Source organism: Schistocerca piceifrons, chromosome 9, assembly GCF_021461385.2.
Source record: "Schistocerca piceifrons isolate TAMUIC-IGC-003096 chromosome 9, iqSchPice1.1, whole genome shotgun sequence".
Taxonomy (NCBI): Eukaryota; Metazoa; Arthropoda; class Insecta; order Orthoptera; family Acrididae; genus Schistocerca; species Schistocerca piceifrons.
In genome coordinates, this window is record NC_060146.1 from 210,246,471 (window position 1) to 210,262,229 (window position 15,759).

General features: G+C 43.7%; 1 pseudogene; it reads left to right on the forward strand.

Moving 5' to 3' along the window:
• Positions 1-14,673: 14,673 nt before the first annotated feature.
• Positions 14,674-14,791, forward strand: LOC124717668 (annotated as a pseudogene).
• Positions 14,792-15,759: the final 968 nt, after the last annotated feature.

Genomic DNA, 15,759 nt, shown 5'->3' on the forward strand with positions numbered 1-15,759 from the left:
ACGGATGAGGCTTCATTCCAACGTGATCAAATTGTAAATTGTCACAATCAACATGCGTGGGCTGACGAGAATCAACATCAATTGTGCAATCACGTCGTCAACACAGATTTTCTGTGAACGTTTGGGCAGGCATTGTTGGTGATGTCTTGAATGGGCCCCATGTTCTTCCACCTACGCTCAATGGAGCACGTTATCATGATTTCATACGGGATACTCTACCTGTGCTGCTAGAACATGTGCCTTTACAAGTACGACACAACATGTGGTTCATGCACAATGGAGCTCCTGCACATTTCAGTCGAAGTGTTCGTACGCTTCTCAAAAACAGATTTGGTGACCGATGGAATGGTAGAGGCGGACCAATTCCATGGCCCCCACGCTCTCCTGACCTCAACCCTCTTGATATTCATTTATGGGGGATTTGAAAGCTCTTGTCTACGCAACCCCGGTACCAAATGTAGAGACTCTTCGTGCTCGTATTGTGGACGGCTGTGATATAATACGCCATTCTCCAGGGCTGCATCAGCGCATCAGGGATTCCATGCGACGGTGGGTGGATGCATGTATCCTCGCTAACGGATATTTTGAACATTTCCTGTAACAAAGTGTTTGAAGTCACGCTGGTACGTTCTATTGCTGTGTGTTTCCATTCCATGATTAATGTGATTTGAAGAGAAGTAATAAAATGAGCTCCACATGGAAAGTAAGCGTTTCCGGACACATGTCCACATAACATATTTTCTTTCTTTGTGTGTGAGGAATGTTTCCTGAAAGTTTGGGCGTACCTTTTGTAACATCCTGTATAACCAACAACAACTATAAACGTGCTTTTGAAATCGACAGAAAACCAACCACTAAAGATGGAATAACTGACCATACATCTTCACATCCAAAATCTCATACATATGCATCCTTTCAATCCATGATTAACGGAATCCAAAGTATGCCACTGCAACAGGAAAAAGAAATAAGTACGCTACAGCACATCACATACGAGAACAGCTATGACTACAATATGGTTCTACAGCTTCACAACAAAAACACAACCTGAAAAAGACGCCATAATCATAAAATAATACTAACGACAGACAGACAGAAAACCATCTACATACCAACAAACTGTATGGGAAAACTATCCGATAAAATAAACGCCCCACTAACCTTCAGAACAACAAATAATGTTAGCACATAACTGCGTTCAGGAAAAACCAAACTCCCAAAAACACTTGAACACTGGAATTTACAAAATTTACTACAGTAACTTCAAAATTTTATGCAGGATAGACGGGGAGAAATTTCAGCGTCAGATCCACAGAACACACGAGAGAAACAAATAACAACCTATCCACCTCAGGCCGGCCGCAGTGGCCGAGCGGTTCTAGGCACTACAGTCTGGAACCGCGCGACCGCTACGGTCGCAGTTCGAATCCTGCCTCGGGCATGGATGTGTGTGATGTCCTTACGTTAGTTAGGTTTAAGTAGTTCTAAGTTCTAGGGGGCTGATGACCTCAGAAGATAAGTCCCATAGTGCTCAGAGCCATTTGAACCATTTATCCACCTCATTCACAAACTTTAAAAATGAAAAACACGAAGTCGACAAGTTTGAAAACGCACTAAAAATGCTGCGCAAAATCCTGAAAGGCTCAATCATGAGTATTTTGGAGGAATTTACCCTTTAACTGAGTGGTAAGCGTGGCGGAATGCCTCGCCAAGGGGCCTGGGTTCGATTTCCGGCTGGGGCAGGAGGTTTTCTCCGCTCAGGGACAAGGTGTTGTGTTGTCGTCATCATCATTTCATCCCCACCTCCGACGCGCAAGTCGCCCAATGTGGCGTCGAAGGCAATAAGTACGTGCCCGAGGCTGCCGAACTTCCCCGAAAGGGGGACTCCCGGCCCACAATGCCGTACGCTCATTTCCATTTTGAGGACTTTGATATATACATACACACTAATCATTATCCCCACGATATAATAAATGAACAAACCTATTTCACGCACACACAGTTTTTAAAAAGTTTTGTTGCAAATTTATATAGGAATAACAGATAAATAAAATACCAGAGATTACAAACTCATTAATAACAAATCCATTGATACACGACCTGCAACAACATATACATTTCTGAGTAAACTACGAGCTGTCTAACTTGAATTTCCACGAATGCCAAAATAATAAAAAAAACTTGTTTCGATGTATGTAATAAAATGGAACACCTCAGCCGTCCTTTTGCTGATATTTATTATATGGCAACCAATTTCGGTGCTTCACTACACCATCTTTAGGCCTTAACTAACGCTGAGGAGGTTAACGCCACTCGTATACACAATTCCATCAGTGGCCACTATCTGTGAACTGGTTTCCGTAGACTGTAACAACAATGTTGTGTCTCCAACCATCAACTACCAACTAGCTGGTAGTTGATGGTTGGAGACACAACGTAGTTGTTACAGTCTACCATGTTGTTGGTAAGTTGATGGTTGGAGACACAACATCTTTGTTACAATCCGCAGAAACCAGTTTATAGATGTGGCCGGTGATGGAACCGTGTGTATGAGTGGAGCAAACAGCAAAAGGAGGCTTATTACATAAGTGAACGGCTGAAGTCCCTAAACCTTTGTTGGAAGGATGGACATACAAAAAATATTTTAATATACGTGCAACGAGACATCATCGAGCGTCTCTAAAAGTTACTCAAAGAATGTTACATCGACCAACTACCGACAGCAGCAAACGTTTACTCAAAGTTGACGCATGTCCGTTTACAGTGACAGGACGTGAGCAGAACATCCAATGTAAAAATCCTTTATTAATTATACATTATGTAAAATATAAAGAAAAGCGATTTTTTTTTCAGATGTACTGATGAAGGCAGTAAAGCCGAAATGAGCTCATATACAAAAATAAAATATCAAGCAGTATACTGTCTACTAATTCTCTGCATCATTATATAGACACGTTGCAAACATGTGTTAATACAACTTCTCGAAAACAAAGGAATCGTGGATCACATGGCGTTAGAGGAGGCTGGAACTCCAGCACACTCTCCTAATCAGGTGCAAGAGTCCCTTGGTGGACAATTTCGAAGCTACTGGATTGGTCGTGTCTCGGCTACTTCTTTGCCCCATTGATATGGCCACTATGTAGCCTGCTCCTCACCACACCAGGCAACTCAGTATGGGCAGTAATTCGGTCCCATGTGTATCAACGTCGGTAGAAGGCTGATGAAAAACCCCGCAAAAGTGTTGGAGATGCCTTTCGAAGCGTAACTCCTCAGAAGCTGGATATCATGGACGGCGAGAGGCATAGACTTTTGTGTAAGTCTACACGGTCCGATACAGATCCGTTTGATACATAGTTTTCTACACGGAAATTCTCCATAACGCAATATACAGCTTTAAGTTGGGGCTATCGGGATTTCTCTGACTTACCGTGCGGGGAGCGATTGAAAAGTTCGTGCAAAAATAAAAACTACTTACGTGTTCGGGGTAAACCTTTTTTATTATTCGACATAGTCTCCTTCTGGACTTAAACACTTCGTCCAACGATCTTCTAATTTGTTGATCCCTCCCGAATAATAGGAATTGTCCAAGTCTGAAAAATAGCTATTAGTTGCTGCAATCACGTCCTCGTTTGAATAAAACCTTTGTCCCGCCAGCCATTTCTTCAAACTGGGGAACAAATAGTAGTCCGAGGGAGCCAGGTCTGGAGAATGGGGGGGATGGGAAACGAGTTGGAATCCTGTATCCAATAGTTTTGCGACCACAACTGCTGAGGTGTGTGGTGGTGCACTGTCGTGGTGCAAAAGGACTTTTCTGTGGTCCAACCGCTGACGTTTTTCTTGCAGCTCGGATTTTAAACGGTCAATTAACGATGAATAATATGCATCTGTAATAGTTTTACCCTTTTACAGATATTCGATGAGGATTATCCCTTGCGAATCCCAAAAGACAGTCCCCATAACCTTTCTGGCCGAAGGAATGATCTTCGCTTTCTTTGGCGCAGATTCTCCCTTGGTAACCCATTGTTTAGATTGTTGTTTGGTCTCAGTAGTAATGTACCCATGTTTCATCCACAGTGACGAAACGACGCTTAAAGTCCTGCTGATTCTTCCTGAACAGCTGCAACCCATCCTTGTAACACTTCACACGATTCTGTTTTTGGTCAAGCGTGATCAATCGCGGAACCCATCTTGCGGATAGCTTTCTCAAGTCCAAATGTTTATGCAAAATATTCTGTACCCGTTCATTCGAGATGCCTGCAGCACTAGCAATCTCACGCACCGTAACTCTTCTGTCATCCATCACCATATCATGGATTTTATCAATGATTTTTGGAGTAGTAACTTCCACAGGGCGTCCATAACGTTCAGCATCCCTTGTGCCCATATGGCCACCCCGAAAATTTTGAAACCACTTATAAACAGTTCTAATCGAAGGTGCAGAGTCACCGTTATGGTTATCAAGCTTCTCTTTAGTCTCCTGAGGTGTTTTGCCTTTCATAAATTAATGTTTAATCACCACACGAAATTCCTTTTCTTCCATTTTTTGACAATCACTCGACTTCCTTGATTCACACGAATGCCAATCACAAAGAAATAAACCAATATGGCTGAAAGTATATGTGCGTTCTTTCCAAAGATGCTACTAACTAAATATGACCTCAATCCGCACCGGTCGTGCCATCTCTCGGACTTTGCATGGACTTTTCAAACGACCCTCGTACAGACTCATCGCAGTCACCACCGCCAAGATGTAAACTCACGAGGCAAAACAAGCGAAGAAAAGATGCCAAAGTGTGCGCTGAAGACAGCCGTTTTCCGTTACACGCTTGGGATTCTCTCTGTCAATAATTCGTCAGCAAATGAAACTGTATGCTTCCAGAGAGCTTTTCAAGTCTCAACCATGTATGACGTAAACGTATATATGATGTTACAAAAAGGTACGGCCAAACTTTCAGGAAACATTCCTCACACACAAAGAAAGAAAATATGTTATGTGCACATGTGTCCGGAAACGCTTACTTTCCATGTTAGAGCTCATTTTATTACTTCTCTTCAAATCACATTAATCATGGAATGGAAACACACAGCAACAGAACGTACCAGCGTGGCTTCAAACACTTTGTTACAGGAAATGTTCAAACTGTTCTTCGTTAGCGAGGATACATGCATCCACCCTCCGTCGCATGGAATCCCTGATGCGCTGATGCAGCCCTGGAGAATGGCGCATTGTATCACAGCCGTCCACAATACGAGCACGAAGAGTCTCTACATTTGGTACCGGGGTTGCGTAGACAAGAGCTTTCAAATGCCCCCATAAATGAAAGTCAAGAGGGTTGAGGTCAGGAGAGCGTGGAGGCCATGGAATTGGTCCGCCTCTACCATTCCATCGGTCACCAAATCTGTTTTTGAGAAGCGTACGAACACTTCGACTGAAATGTGCAGGAGCTCCATCGTGCATGAACCACATGTTGTGTCGTACTTGTAAAGGCACATGTTCTAGCAGCACAGGTAGAGTATCCCGTATGAAATCATGATAACGTGCTCCATTGAGCGTAGGTGGAAGAACATGGGGCCCAACCAAGACATCACCAACAATGCCTGCCCAAACGTTCACAGAAAATCTGTGTTGATGACGTGATTGCACAATTGCGTGCGGATTCTCGTCAGCCCACACATGTTGGTTGTGAAAATTTACAATTTGATCACGTTGGAATGAAGCCTCATCCGTAAAGAGAACATTTGCACTGAAATGAGGATTGACACATTGTTGGATGAACCATTCGCAGAAGTGTACCCGTGGAGGCCAATCAGCTGCTGATAGTGCCTGCACACGCTGTACACGGTACGGAAACAACTGGTTCTCCCGTAGCACTCTCCATACAGTGACGTGGTCAACGTTACCTTGTACAGCAGCAACTTCTCTGACGCTGACATTAGGGTTATCGTCAAATGCATGAAGAATTGCCTCGTCCATTGCAGGTGTCCTCGTCGTTCTAGGTCTTCCCCACTCGCGAGTCATAGGCTGGAATGTTCCGTGCTCCCTAAGACGCCGATCAATTGCTTCGAACGTCTTCCTGTCGGGACACCTTAGTTCTGGAAATCTGTCTCGATACAAACGTACCGCGTCACGGCTATTGCCCCGTGCTTATCCATACATCCAATGGGCATCTGCCAACTGCACATTTGTAAACATTGCACTGACTGCAAAACAACGTTCGTGATGAACACTAACCTGTTGATGCAACGTACTGATGTGATTGATGCTAGTACTGTAGAGCAATGAGTCGCATGTCAACACAAGCACCGAAGTCAACATTACCTTCCTTCAATTGGGCCAACTGGCGGTGAATCGAGGAAGTACAGTACATACTGACGAAACTAAAATGAGCTCTACCATGGAAATTAAGCCTTTCCGGACACGTGTCCACATAACATATTTTCTTTCTTTGTGTGTGAGGAATGTTTCCTGAAAGTTTTGCCGTACCTTTTTGTAACACCCTGTATATGCGTACTGCTGCGACAAATGAAAATTTGTACCAAGGCTGGCATTCAAACCCAGGTCTCTTGCTCACTGGGCAGATGCGCTAACCACTACTCCACTCTAGCACAGTGGCCTTGCACAGCTGAATGATTGACCCTAGCACTCCTGCCTCCTCAGTCTAAATCCCCACTTACGCCCCAACCCACTGACTACTCTCCCTAAGCTCCGCGGGGGCTCCTCAACTCACGTCAGCATCGAACTAAATGTTGAATCCTACCTGAAACCCAGACATAGGTGCTATAATCAAGTCGTTAGTGTATCTGCTTAGTGAGCAGGACGTTCGCGTTCAAATCTCAGCCTTGGTACAAATTTACGTTCATCAGTTCAGTCTGCATATACTGGATGTTAAGAAAAAGTGTCGAATATTTTGAGAGGTGGTAGTAGCCACCAAAACAACAAAAGAAATTCAATAAACATGGGCTCTAAAATGCATATCTGCAGAGCTACGAGAACTTGCTTATCTTCAATACTACAAAACATCTCTTGTACTGCAAGCTCTTAAAAAGCACTCCGTCTTCAGCCCACAACTGGCCCATCGGGACAATCCGACCGCCGTGTCATCCTCAGTTGAGGATGTTGGCTAGGAGGGTCGTGTGGTCAGCACACCGCTCTCCCGGTCGTTACGCTGGTTTACTTTGACCAGAGCCGCTACTATTCGGTCGAGTAGCTCCTCAATTGGCATCACGAGGCTGAGTGCTCCCCGAAAAATGGCAACAGCGCATAGCGGCCTGGATGGTGACCCATCCAAGTGCTGACCACACACGACAGCGCTTAATTTCGGTAATCTCACGGGAACCGGTGTATCCACTGCGACAAGGCCATTGCCCACTACAAGCTCTTAGCTTTTCATATTTTGGGGGGAGCTAGTACTGACAAAACAAGAAAAAATGTCAAGTAAACATAGGCTCTACAACGCATACCTTGAGTGTGCATGAGCACTTGTTCGGTAGAAAAGATATGTTTCACAATAGCGAAGATGACTGAGTGCTCATAGGTCTTAAGGTATGCATTTTAGCTGTAGATTCATACGTTGGCCATGAGGTGCAGGCCTCAAGAGGACAATTCTCTGATGATTGACGCTCAAAAATAGCATTTTAGAGCATTTTTTGTATTAAAAGCCTGTAAATCAGCATTTAAGGTTTATTACCAACTTGTGCCCTTTATAAATCATTGAATTGCTGAGGTAAAAAAAGTTACATAAAAAAAATCGTTAAGGTGTTCATACTGATTTATCAACATCGTAACGGACATCTACGTAATGTAAAAAAACAGAAGTTGAGATTCATGTTCATGAAACAACGACAGTGTTCCAATTTTACAACAATATCTTGTAACTAGAAGCAAAGATGTTTCTTAGGAAAATACGAGACAACAAAAGGGATGTGTCCAGCAAACAATTTTTACCGTGCTGAATTCAAATACAATAATTTCGCAAACAATCAGCTTTAAACTGAAAGTTTTAAATTTATCGACCAACTGATTTGTGCCTACAGTTTATAGCAATGAAGCTGCTTATAATACGAGGGACGGTCCAAAATAAGTTTCGTCATTATGTTTGAAAGGTAAGATGGGACACGAGGTGACTCAAACAAATGCCATATCAATCCATACACACTGCTGACACAATGACAGAAGGCGAATCAGTGCTGAGGAATGACGCATGCGCAGAGCGCCAAAGAAGACAGACCGGTGTGTCAGAGATTATTCGAGTACATCTCATGCTGGTCACGGTGACAGACCGATATGTATCGACAACGTGGTCCCCAATGGAGGTGCACGCTGATATCCAGTACGAATGGGCATGTGGGACTAGTGTGTTGTCATCCATGAATACCTACACATAGTGTATAGTGAAGAAGTCATGTCTTGTAAAATAGTTGGTCGCTGGTGTTGTTTGTCCTATTAGATTTTCATCTGTTCATTTCACTGAAAGCTGCAATCTCAGGACGCCACTTGAAAACCAATACTGAGGTGGAGTAGTGGGACAATTCCTTGGATAACAGGGCACTGATTTCTGCCAGGGTGGTTTCTTCCACTGATTTCCACTACGACCAAATGCCTCAACGTCGGTGGCCAACAAGTAGAAAAATAGTGCAAAGTGTATAGTTCATGATGCCATGCTCTATTTGTTTTTTGAGAACTTTTAGGATGTCCCTTCTACCATCATCACTTTGGTGTCCTAAAGTACCACTTTCAATATTAAAACAAATGTAAATGTCGTGTGACTAGGGTCTTCCATCAGGTAGACCGTTCGCCAGGTGCAAGTCTTTAGATTTGACGCCACTTCGGAGACCTACACGTGAATGGGGAGGAAATGATAATGATTAAGACAACATAACACCCAGTCCCTGAGCGGAGAAAACCTCCGACTCAGCCAGGAATCGAACCCAGGCCCTCAGTTTTGACATTCTGTTGTACTGACCACTCAGCCACTGGAGGCGGACATTTTCAATATTTATTGTTGGCGAAGCCAAAACATTGACACTTGGCACCTAACATGAAGGTTCAAAACTGTTTTTTTCAGCAACTTCAGTATTCAAATTAATCTTTCTAAGTATGACTTTAAAGTGACCTTTACGTTAGGAAAACAATGATAGACGACTTATAGGTCATGATTGAGATGAAAAGACGTATAGAGGAAATTTCCTTTCGGTGCTATGGAACTCACATGCAACAGCCAAAATTCCATTAACCATTCCTTCAAAGCCATGCAGTTTTGTCAACTAAAGTGCCCCATGATTATCTCGGTGCAACTGGGACAGTGAACAAAGCTGGAGAGGTTAATGTTGACGCAGGGCAGCTGTCCACCAGTTAATTCAGTTGAATAAGCCAATAGAAAATACACTGCACAACACTATTAAAAGACCAACTGTGTTAAACCCGGTACTTGTCTCCTATTGTGACATAGGAGTTTCAAGTTTCGCTCAAAGGTATCTGCGACTGCCCTCTGTAATTGTGCAAAAGTGTGACACCCTGCGTCGTAAACCTCAGGCTCAGCTAAGCTGCTGTTCTAGCCCCTGTTAACAGGCATGCGTAGTTGGAGAGGTGTCAGGCGGTTGTCTGTCTGTAGGCGCCTAGGACTCCACCACAGATTCTCTCAGTACAGGTACATTTTTAAAGCACTCATCAATGATGGGCAGATAGCGCCTACAGTGCTGCCAAACTGGGTGGTCTGAGAAGGACCCTTTGTCATTCTCCTCATGCATGTGTCAATGTCGCACTTCCCCCATTATTATACCAGAGGAGGACACAAAACAGGACATCTGCAAAAGCATAAGTATCCTTTGCTAGTTCAGATCACGTTAAAATTTTGGCGAAGGGATTTGAACAGTCCCTAGTGATTCCATGCTGTACACCAGAATGAAAATTGTGGTCGCACCACACTCCAAAGGGGAATGGTCCCGTTCAAAGCAGTTGCAAGACTACATATCCTGAGTGAAGGGTTGAACCGTCTGGGAGACGTCAGCAGTGTCAAAGATTGTGAAGACATCGTCCTGTTGCTGATCGCACAGCAAAATGGTGTTTCTGAACCGCGAAATGTGTGTGAATCAGCGCCCCAAGCAAAGGTGTGATTTCACTGAAGCATGTTAAGCTACCCCCTGAAGCCTTTTCGGTGTGTGTGACATGTTTGCCTTGGCCACCTGTAAGAAAGGCATGGGATTTCCACTTGGGTGTTGCGGTCCTGACTCCCATGGCATAGCATTAAAGAAAGGGGTGACATATGGATAAGAGGGGGTGCAACGACCTCCCCATTGTGTAAAATATCCAGGGTGGCGTTGGGCAGAACTGTGGTAAAATGTGATCCCAGTGTGACATCATTAACTTCTGAGCTCTGGCCTTTTCTTTCTTATGTGTCGTCACCTTGCTCTTTGAAGCATCGTCGAGCCCGAGGGTGACGCTGCAGGGAGCCGAGCTTTGCACCTTTACAGAAGAAGGTAGTAGGTACTTTTGAGGCAGATTTCGAATTTATGCGTTCTTTAATTTGTTATGCAGTGCAGTTAGACCTCCGCTTTGTTTTTTGACTATAACAAGGTGCACACACAGGGCTCCTCTAGTCTTAAATTATTGCTGGCCTGCATAGCAACCCTGTTTTAAGACGCCACTGGTTCGCCTCCAGTGAAGAAAGACGTGAAGAAGCGATTGGTGTTTGTGTTGCTTGCTGCTCAACTGAAAACATCTTTCTACAGATACTGGGAGACTTGGGCAACGTCACAACGAGTGCACCGCAAGGCGCGGTGCCTGTGTTGAGAAATGCTGCCATTGAAGAGTTTACACTGTTGTAATAAATTACAAAGTTATGAGAGTACTTTAGCTTTACTTTCGTATTAAATATATATATATATTCATGTTCAGCAAAAGGGCTTGTACTCTCACCCTTGAGCACCCTAAAATCATCATCCTCATCATCATTATGATGTTGCTTGTTGTAGGTCTGTCGCCTTGGAATACAACAGGAGAGCACACGCTACAGGAGAAGGTGATAGGTACGAGGAGCGCATGCTAGCCTTGGTCTTCCTCCGCTGCTTGAAGCGCAGGCTGCTCTTCCAGTTGTCCGCCAACAATGGCGATGCAGGCAGGTTCGACGACTTGGTGCTGGTGTGGCGACCCAAGGAAGACACCAAGGCGCACACCTTGCTGGTGCAGCTCAAGCACAAGACCTCCCCCAATAACATGCGCATTAGCAGTAAACAGTGGTTGTCTGAGTACCCTAAACGCAACTTTGGGATCAGCGAGTACTGTGACTCCTATGCAAAAGTTAGAGGGTCACTTAAGATGGACAGGGTCACATTTGTGTTGCTGACAAATGCCTTTCTGGGCGAAAGTGAAGATAACATATTTGTGAGCCAGGATGCGGACAGTGTCCCAGGGCTAGAGCTGTTACACACTGGTGGTGACCTCTACAAGCTCAACTGGGACAACCCACAGGTGCAGAAGGCAGTGCGTGAGGACCCCAGCTTTGTGAATCATTTTCACCTGCTGTGCAAGCAGAGGGATTGGGAGGAAATTCTGGGAGACATTTATGGAGAGCTGGAAGAGTTGCTGGGCGCGGGTGGCCTCCTATGCGAATCCATCTCTGAGAGTTTGTGCAAGAATCTCCGGCAGTGGATGAACAAGGAGAATGTGTGTTTGACAAGTGGCTGGAGCATGTGGCAGAAAATTGTAGACGAATATATCAGGAAGGAGGTGACTCCGTGCAGGTCGGTGACCACCAGACTCAGATACTGCAGCGTGTACGAGGTTCGCGGCTACATAGAGTCCTCTAACCCTGCGTGGGTGAGGCCTCCAGAAACGGGAACTGCAGCTCTCTCTGCTACAAAGGTCCACCAAGTACTGGCTCTCGAATCACACATCATGGTGGCTGTGGAGCAGTTCAGAGAGCTGGAACATCAGATTCTCCGCTGTTGGGGACCATTTTGCCGATGGTTGGTAAGTTTTATAGCGTTAGTATTTTGAAACAGAATTTCGTGATGCGCTTATTTCGAACCATGGTCCAGGTCCAAACAAGTGGACATGTATGGCTGATGGTTGTTAGCGAACATGCACAGAGGTTACGCTGTGTTCCCTAATGAACTGTGTACAGTGTTTGGAAGCTAGTCAAAAACGTTCTCATAGGTGTTCTCACAGTTGTTGATGTGTGAATACCTGTACCATTTGCGGACAATAGAAGTATTGTTCTGTCTAGTGGCAATTCTTCCTCAATAACAGGTAAGTGGTACTCAAGTGCAATATTTACTGATGTCTGTTGTGTTTCGCAAAAAACTATCAGCCAACAATTGCCATCATGAGAACAGTTTAAATCAGAATCAGATGGTAACCAAGAAGTTATATATGTATATATAAAGGTATATGTGGATATGATATTATTTATTTGCTTTAGTAATTGAAGGATCCTGAGCAGGAATGCCACGTGAAAGATGGTGTACATATTTTACTATTGTTTGTAAAACAAATTAATAACATGAGCACAGATTCTGAACGAATGAGTTTAATTTTCGTCTAGATAGTGTTGAAAAAGTGCGCTCCTGGATACGTCGCATTTTCTGATTAGCATGCTCGTCTTATTGACTCACCGAGGGCACAACGGATATGACCCAATGAATGAATCAAAACAGGATTTGATAAAACAGTTAATACGAGTTTAAATGACCGTGTCAGGGAAAGTAACGCATTGTAAGTCACATTAGATTTTATCATACTGACAATATCTCGTTTTACTTACTACTTTCTTTAAATATGCTTTGGCGCTGTAGACACATTTCTTTCTAAGGGTCAAATACAGATTGTTGGAATGGCTAATATTACTCATAGTAACAAAATCATTTGTGTAACCAATAAGATACTTTTTATCATAAATGGTGACAATGTATTTATCAAAAGGCAGAAGTTTGCCACCAATAGTTCTCTGGAGGGTGTTCACTACACAATATTCATTGTGCGAACAGAAGCAGTGAATCATGGTTAGTTACTGAATAATGAGTCGCCTAACACATTATGGTGATGGACTCATTTGGATAAACGGATCATTGGTAGTGGATACAACCAAGAGCTAGAGATATCAAGTTTCACAAATCGAGAGTGAAATTACATAATTCACAAATTCACTCATACCATTAAAATGGCCAGACTATATTACTCTCCGCTGTCAGTAAGCCAAGAAAAGAATGAAAACAGTGGGTGTTGGGAGCAGCCACATCAAAGGCAAATGATCGCCAACAGTTTGAAAAAAGTCAACAAAATGATTACCAACAATAATTCAGAGGAAATGTAGATATCTGCTTCGCACAGGTTTTTACATATTACACGTACAAGATACTACAGTTTAATAGCTGTGAGATCTTGAGCACATGGGATTCTAATGGACAAAGAGCATCCTAGTAGGCACAAAGAAAAAAACTGAACCCCACACAAAATTTCCACTCACTATGCAAGTTAATGCTAACCAGAATTTAACAAACGTCAAGCCCAAGATTTAAGAAAATGGATTATATGATCACAGAGCGTTGGCTCAACTTCAAACAAAGCGCTGGCTATGAGACTAACCTCTCTCGCAAAATGCCATTAACAAACAAGATATTGGATCTTTTACTAACATAAACGAACCTGAAGGAGACTGTGATAGCATTTCTGTAACCGGACTAACACGTTCTAATGTATGTTTCCTCTATCAAAGGGGACTTATGACCACAGCAGTTGAGTCCCATAGTGCTCAGAGCCATTTGAACCATTTGAGACATCCTCTATCAAACTGGACAATATTACGATCTATCGGGCATCATGATCCACATGTAACTAACTAACTAATTAAAGCAAGTTGCGGGGGGGCTTAATTATAAAATTAAATTTATAATAATTTTAGTAGCTGTGTGTCCGGTTATGAAGTCTCGTAACCGGTTCGCCCTGACTAGTATTAGTACGCAATCTGACTGCATAAAATAACAATAAAGAATGAAAGGAAATTTCCGTTAACACAATTGATTAATTAAGTCCCCTGCAACTATAAAAGCTACGAAACAACAAAGCACAAGTGTAACTGTTCTGTGTGCGGTAGTGTGGTTCAACGTACATGTATCTGGCACGGTTCTTCCTCAATACGACAAGATATTTTAAACACCATTTACAATGAACTAATTGAAAAACCAGAAATACTATAAATGCACATAGAAACCAGAATTACAAGTCTAATACATGAACACGAGCCAGATGCTTTGTTGACTGAACCTGTGGCCAAGATCCATTATTATTAAGGAGATTTGAAATAAAAATTTTTTTTGTTACCTCCATATACATAGACGAAAAATACACTATGATCATTGCAACATCCTCCGTATATACATTACACCAATCGAACACCATCTATTCTCCCGCCCAACAGAACAATAACTGCACACGACATGCTCTCAGCTAGTACTGCTCTCGACATCCTCTCAACAAGCACTGCCCACGGCAACCTCTGAACAATCACTGCCCACGGCAACATCTGAACTACTACTGCGCCAGTGGAGGCGGCGAAATAATACTCTTTGGCGCAATCTCTGTCGCTGTGACTCAGTGTAGCCACCTTTCAAAGTATTTGGCTAAAATTCGCATCAAAGATGAAAGAAAAAATATTAATGACCCACTACAATTCCCTTGGCAACGGCCTTGCCGCAGTGGATACACCGGTTCCCGTGAGATCACCGAAGTTAAGCGCTGTCGGGCGTGGCCGGCACTTTGATGGGTGACCATCCAGGCCGCCATGCGCTGTTGCCATTTTTCGGGGTGCACTCAGCCTCGTGATGCCAATTGAGGCGCTACTCGACCGAATAGTAGCGGCTCCGGTCAAAGAAAACCATCATAACGACCGGGAGAGCGGTGTGCTGACCACACGCCCCTCCTATCCGTATCCTCGCCCGAGGATGACACGGCTGTCGGATGGTCCCGATGGGCCACTTGAGGCCTGAAGACGGAGTGCTTCTTTTTTACAATTCCCTTAAACGAACTCAATATCTTAACAGCAAGAACCAGCTGCAACTACCTCCGGAAAGCCAGCAACAGATACCGGTTTCACTGCGAGTCCTGGCCATCCTCTGGGCTGCCAAAGGTGGGGTAGTTTCCCTTAAGCACCGGAAGGACAGTGCCAACATTCTCCGGGGATTTATTTTCCCTGCTCTCATCTTGTTACTGGTCAAGAAGCTCCCTGGACTCTGTTGCCTGACACAGCCCATTTCGACTGGCAGTGCAAAATTACTACTGTACTGTCTCTGACATGTGGTGCCAACTTCAAAACCTTGTCACTCTCACATTCATTTATACACCAACACATACAAAGAGAATGAGGTAAAGAACAAACTTTGAGTAACTGAAATAACCAAACAAAAATCGTTCACCCCATCTGCAGGGGCTCTGCGCAGCTGCAGCAGCATGAAACAAGACTTACAGGCAGCTCATTACAAACTGCACGCATGAGAGGTCGCAAAGTGCCCTTAACACCCATAAAAGGGTAACAACAGGCATCTTTCAACGTGCCGTGTGTGGTCAGACGTAGTCCTACAGAAAAATGATATAAGGATATTGTAGCATGAGAGGTGAGACATGAGAACAGAGAATGTCCGTGAGCTAAAGGTAGGGTTTCCAGATCTGAAAATACACTGACTGTAAAAAATTGCAACACCAAGGAGTTGAGCGATACAAACGTAAGTTGGTAGGCGTGTTTCTACACCTGAAAGACAATCTCTGTT